This window comes from Macrobrachium nipponense, chromosome 27 (assembly GCF_015104395.2).
Source record: "Macrobrachium nipponense isolate FS-2020 chromosome 27, ASM1510439v2, whole genome shotgun sequence".
Taxonomy (NCBI): Eukaryota; Metazoa; Arthropoda; class Malacostraca; order Decapoda; family Palaemonidae; genus Macrobrachium; species Macrobrachium nipponense.
This window is the reverse complement of record NC_087216.1, coordinates 36,785,310-36,792,170: the sequence shown is the minus strand read 5'-3', so window position 1 is coordinate 36,792,170 and position 6,861 is coordinate 36,785,310.

Genomic DNA, 6,861 nt, shown 5'->3' with positions numbered 1-6,861 from the left:
CTCTCCAGGAGCAGGATGACATAGCTCTCCTTCAGAACCTTGATGATCTAAGGCAACACTCCTCTTACCAGCCACTTTTCCCAAAACTCCAGAAGTCTGGTTCCTACAGGTGCATGATGGGCTTCCTTCTCACTTTGGAGGAACTGTCTTGGCAGAGCTCTTTTTAATGGACTTGACTGTAAATCTAACATTTGCACAGGTCCTGAAATGACAATTTGTCCAAAATTGCATTTTTCCTAACTATACAAACCTGAGGTCCTTTTACAATAGGAAGGTACTAGCGGCAGCTGGATAGGTCGTAAGCTTTCGAACAAGGGGTTCGGTAGTTAACTGCTTGTCCGACAGGCGCGCGCGCGCGACTGGTAGGTAAACAAATCACTTTTGCTTTTGGCCCAAGCAAAAACTGCAGAGTGAGGGGTGGCATGAGGTGGGGCTATGTGTAAAAGGACCTCAGGTTTGTATAGTTAGGAAAAATGCAATTTTGGACAAATTGTCATTTGTTCCGACACGGCATACAAACCTTCGGTCCTTTTACAATAGGAAGACTCACTTCTTGGTGGGTGGAATCTGAGTCTTTTGTGAACAGACTGGTGTTCGCCCAACCTTGGAAGCCTCCCTGGTCGTAAGAGCAGGGAGGGATCCAAAGCCTCTGTCCGATTGATCGGGGTGTGCACCGCAGGATCAATGGTCAGACCTCTGGACCAAGTACTAAGAGAGAGGCAAGCGTATCTCTTCGTACCAGCAAACAAGAACAAGTTCCTATTTGCAAGAGGCACAACGTTATGGTTTGTCTCTTGTTGGCATCCACTTCCCCCCCTTGTAGGAGGAAGTGGTGGATATTCGCTCCCATCCCTAGTGAAAGGGATAGGAGTGGGGCTCTGTCGAGTAGCTCACCGGCATCTCGTCCGTTATCCAGCAAGGTGATGACCGTATCCCTCTACCCACAGGTAGAGGGGTAGAAAAAGATAGGAAGAGAAGCCCAGTCACTCTCTCATTCACTTATCTATTCTTACAGTCACACCAGGACTCGATGCTGTTCAGCCTGCTAGGGTCTGGGTTAGCTAGACAACGTGTTGAGCAGCCACCACGGGTCCTAAGGAAAACGATCCAAGGACCTGTGGGCAATATCCAAAAGGTAGAAGGAGGTGCCAGTGGTCTGGTTGTACAGACCCCTGCCTTCAGTACCTGCTGCCGGCGGAGAAGTTCTTGTGTAACTCGAGGGAGTGTACTTCTAGGTCATCTTGGTGCTGACGAAGAGTCTTCAACACTCCGCCTGGGATGTCGAGTTTTCTTCAGAAAGCGCGGTCGCGCTTTCACAGGACAAAGCAGCATCTCCTTCGCATCGAAGGCGTTGAAGCCCATTAGGGAGGGGATTGTGAAGGACTCTAACCGATCGTCAGAACGAAGGGTTCAGAGTCTTCGCTACGAATCGGTACGAAATCGAGCGTCACGAATCCCCATCCCCTGGATGCTTGACTTCGCAGGCAAAGTCATGCAATTACCACAGAGGAAAAGAAGGGAATTGTCGTATGACCTATCCCTCTTCTCGACTTCGGTGATGTCCTGTACCCATACTGGTCTATCCGTCTGCAGCGAAGTTGTTGTTCTCGGTAGTGGATAGGACACCGACACTCAATGGTGGGTGTCGATGGTATGGGTACTGTGACAAGCCGTTAGGACGAAGAAAAGATTGTTATGGAACAACCGAACTAAGTCCACAGCGAAGTTCGTAACAGACTTGGGCGCTCTGACAGCTGCCTACTGACTGCGTTCGGTAGGAGGCAAGTTGTCCAAGCACCCGAGCAGTCACGTGACCTTTGCCTTAACAGGGTTATGCCAAGAGACTAAACAAATAATTTGTTCGTCACCGATGCCAGAAGGCAAGGTGATGACTCTCTTAGGCATGTGCCCAACAGGCGAAAGTCAATTGCCTTCTAGAGACCGAGGTCCTTGATGGCAAGATATCTCATAGTATAGTTGATTCTCGGGTAAGGAGAAACAACACTATGTGACGTTGAAGACGAAGGTGTACAGAAAATGCAACCTACGTCTTCACAGCTGACCGAGAGAAGGATTTCTCAAGATTCTGAACCTGTGCTACAAAGACTGAGAACGCTAACCGCTATTGATTGCTGTCCGGTGAGGATCGTAGTTGCAATAAAAGCGGAGCGCTTCCAGTAATGAAGACAGGGAAACTACTGCCTGAAGAACTGCTTCTCATGGGCTGAACATTTGGAAGTAGAGCTGTCAGGTCGGAGAGTATGGCGATGTCTTCTGACATATCTGTTAATTCGGGGCGAGCAATGAAATTGCACACCTACGAATACGAGATATTTTGAAGACAAACTCAGATGTCTGCAAAATCATTCGCATTATCGCAGTGCGATGCAGCGGTTGACTAGTACAGACTTCTGTTACCGTGCGGTAAACAGAAAGATGACAGAGTCCAAGAGATATCTCGTTGAAAATTCTCGCAATGTCGAAGGCGATGAAATCGAGCGTCACAGCAGTAGATGGTCCTTCATTATTGCGAGAATCCCCGTTAATCAGAGACCTAAGTCCATGATTGTTGGGCAGAGATACGGTTCGGTAGTCAATCCAACCAGGGGAGAGAGAGACGTAACCGACCGTGCATCTCCGAGACCTAGCTGATACTGAGCCGCTATCAGGCAGTTCAATACGCAGTAGCTCTCGGTGACTCGTCATCCTGAGTTGCCAGGGTAATCCATTATTCCACGAAGGAATGCGTTCGGCTAGAACCATCGAGCATAAAGAATACGCTCGAGCAATTATATTTAACCGAAACGGATTTCGGTAAATACAAAAGCTGATTTGGTGTTGTCATGACAATACCAAGTATCTAAAATCGAAACTGATAACTGCTGGGAGGTTGCAGGCAACCCCGAGTTGCAGTTCAATTAAGATACAATTCGTCTCGGTCACAAACCGTAGAGTTAACTACGGTATGCGCCTACCCCACGGACAATTCAACTGTTTAAAGAATCAATGTCGCTGAGGGTAATATACGTAGTATATTGTAGGTTCGGTACCACGACCTCCATCCTAAATTCTTTTCCCCTCGAGGAATGAGAATAAGGATTGGAGATCGACCGCCTTCGTTCTCTATTCAAGAGAGTGAAGGAGAAGTCTTTCCCAAAGGAAAGCTTCAATGGTGAACAGAATACCGAAGACGATAGTTCAAGCCAAACTGGAAGTTCCCGTCCGTTCTTCTCTATTCCAGGTTAAGCGCCTACTGTGAGATACTCTTCTTTCAGCAGCGGTCTTCTTCCCAAATGCTAGAAAATACAGGAATTCGAGCAATAAGCGAGGTTCCCGATTTATCGTGTAACAATTATCGGGGATTCTCGCTCACTTTGGACCGTGGTCTCGCCTAAGTGTTTGGAGATCGTAAAAAACTCGAACACTCTGAGTGCGCTAGAAATTCCGTAGAATTCTAAGCACTCTGCGAAACCCCCCACCGAATTCGTCAGACGATATCGGCTGGTGGTCCTCTCGATTCCCGTAGAAATCGAGAAAGGGGCAGGATCCCTCCTCAATGACCGGGGCTTACGTCAGGTAGGACCCGAAGGTCCCCCGGTAGCGCAGCCCCTAACGTGGGATCTTACAGAGAAATCTCTGTAGGATCCCTACCCCTTTCCCTCGTAGCCGTAAGGAGAGAGGGAATGGGGGAGGAATTGGATACTGGCTCGCCTTCCCAGCGGATCTAGCAGTTGAGAAAGAGGACAGCCATCGCCTTACGGCGATGGCCTCTCAGAGCCTGGGAAAACGTATCGTCAGGAGAAAACGTTTTCCCGAGGAGGGTTACGAACTCATACTGTAGGTAAGTGTCTGCCGCCACTGTGAACATCGTCTGGGTGGGGGCTGATCGACCACCTGACAGTAGAGAGCCGATACCGCTCCGACTCATTCCAGTCCTCGTCGAGGTCGAAACCTCAGGAGGACGAAGGGGTATTTAAATACGGTGTCCGAAGACACGTATAAACGCCTCTGTCGCAGTAGAAGGAGGTGAAGTAGCTTGTTCGACCGTCCAGAACTGGAGAGAGCCTTCTTGTCCGGAGACGAGAGACTACCTGGTTCAACACAGTCGGCAAGCTCCGATCGCGGCCGACCCACCGTCGATTTGGGTTCCCTCTCGGGCCCCAAAACGACTCGAGCCGAGACGTGGCTCTGCTGGTGGGAGCGGCGATCCTTCCCCGAGGTCATTGTGCTGACGAATCAGCGCCGTCAAACCTCGGCCGAAAAGTTCCTCTGGATCTCGGAAGTCACAGCATCTTGCAGAGTGGGACCGTTAAGCCCTTCGAACAAGAGCATATTCCGAGAACCTTCCTCCTAAGAAGGGGGAACAGCGGACAGCCCTCTCGGTCTTCCCCATCCACTTGCGCATACGTCCTGGCCGCAGGTCCAAGAAGAACCGTGCCTGGCACGTAGGGCGTTGTGGTGGGACATGAGGGGCCACCCCACCCCCCGATCACTCCTCAATACCTCGCCTCCTCCGGTGTCACCCGAGGTGGTTGAAAGGTACGGGAGAGGCAGACCTGACGCTCCCTCGTTGCTCGCTGGCAGAACCAGCAGGCTTGGAGGGCTGCAGGCGATCGTCAACCCGCGGTGGCGATCGAGCTGCAGGCCTGGTCGAACCGTCTCGCTGTGGAGAACGGCTGGGACTGAGCACAGCGGCCCCGATCTCGAGTGTCAGAAGAGCTGGTGCTGGTTCCGTACCCGGTCGCTTTCTGTGAGAGCGACGTTAGGCGACCTGCAGGCTCCACTGTCACAGTGAGACCGGTGCTTGTCCTCACGGCACGTCACGTCGCTGGTTCCAGCCGTGGTCTGGCACCGCGAACGGGAGGACCTCTTCCCAGCCTCAGCCCGTGGTCGGTCGTGGACCGTCACGTCCCCGGGTAGCCAGCTGTTCGCCGCGAGAGTGAGAGCTGGTCTGGTGAGAGTCGCATGAGCGGTCTGTCACCAGTCTTCCGCCCCGTGCCGTGAACCTGACGCTAAGCGGTACTCAGAGGTCTCCTTGGGGTTCCTGGCTGCACGGTCGCTGGTAGGGCGACCGGACACCTGGTACCTCCCGCGAACGAGAGGCCGAGACGGACCCTGATGCAGTGGCAGAACCACTGACACCAGGCGAGGGAGTACCGGTGTTAGCCGGTACCCCTCTGGTCCCCGTAGTCTTCTTCCTTGCGGAAGAAGAGACGGGCCCCGCTCCCGAAGGAGCAGGAGGACCAGCGGAAGGACCCTCCCGTCCCACCGAGGTGAGACGGGTCCCGAGAAGCTCCCGAGGGAGGACTTCTTAGGAGGGAGGAGGCAACCTTCTTCTTCCTCGGCTGTGAAGCCTTAGAAGTCGAAGGGGAGAAGAGGCGGCAGCACCGACGACGATGAAGAAGATGAAGACGACGACGACGACACCTTCCTCCTCTTCTTCGTCAGCTTCCTCAGGACAGACGTAAGATCTGCTATCCAGGGCGGAGCCGGGGCTGCTGTAGCCGAAGCCACAGGGCCCGGACGCACCTGTACAGACAGACCAAAGTCTGGGGTAGTACCACCACGAACAGGGACGACATCAGCAGGTATGGGCATCTCAGGAACAGCAGGCACAGCCAGCACAGCATCGGTAGGGACAGCCAACGCAGCAACGGCAGGGACAGCCAGCGCAGCAACGGCAGGGACAGCCAGCGTAGCAACTGCATGGACAGTCAGCCCAGAAATCGGCAGTACGGCAGGCAGCCCAACCGGAAACACAGGAAGTGGAGCAGCAGCCAGCAACATCCTGGTACCGGCGGCGCAGGTCCAGGGCGGAGCTCTTAGGGCAGCAGCGGAAGTGTGGTCGCTGCAGCGCGGCAACCACGAGCGGCGGCGGCACGCCCCCCTCTCGGTACGGCGAACGGCACTTCACAGCGGCTGTAGGCAAGACTGTTACCACGTGAGGCGAGTACACCAGGTGAGGAGGGACGTCGTCACCTGGTTGCGTGGTCACCACTCCATGGGTGACCGCAGTAGGCCCAGACATAGAACCGCAGCCCCTGGACACTAGCACGCCCCCCTGCAAATGGAAGGACGCCCATACCTCACCAAGGTCCACCCTCGTGGCAGTAGCACCTGCGGAAATAACAGTAGTAGCGATTAGTGGGGGGGAAGTCCCCTCGCGCGGGGTGAGCCCTCTCCGAACGAGTGGAAGACCCTAATACAATTGTACATCGGGCACCGAGCGCCCTCCCCCACGCTGACGGATCGGGCGAGGAGAAGAACGCCGATAACCTCCCCCCCCCCCAAGGGGAAGGGCCATCTGTGGGAGCTGAGCGGGGGGGGGGTTCTCGTTCCCCACCCCCGCACAGTACCCATGTACCCAACAACAATATAAGAGCCCGAGAGCATCGTGCCATCGGCCCGAATGCAAGGGCATAAGGATCAATTCCTGACTGAGCGGAACTTGAACCAAATAAATATTGATGCAATCAATAATAAGGGAATAAAATGAAAATGCATCTTGCATTACGATTCACTTCACAATGAATAAGGGCTCGGATCGAGCGCATTTGCGCCCTCTGGTACCGAGCGCAAGGGTGAAAGGATCCATTCCTTACCTTTATGGATCAAGGTTTCTGGAAACCTTGATCCATAATGAATTGATGCAATCAAAAAATATATGAAAATGAAAAGACTACTGCGCTTGCGATTTCACTTCATACAAATAAAAAGGGGAAGGCATTCAATTCCCGGGAATAGCGGAAACATTGATCCCAGTACAATGCAATCTCAATAAAAAATGAAAATGAAAAAGAACTGCACTTGCGATTTCACTTCATTCAAAAATAAAAAGGGGGAAGGATCAATTTCCGGGTA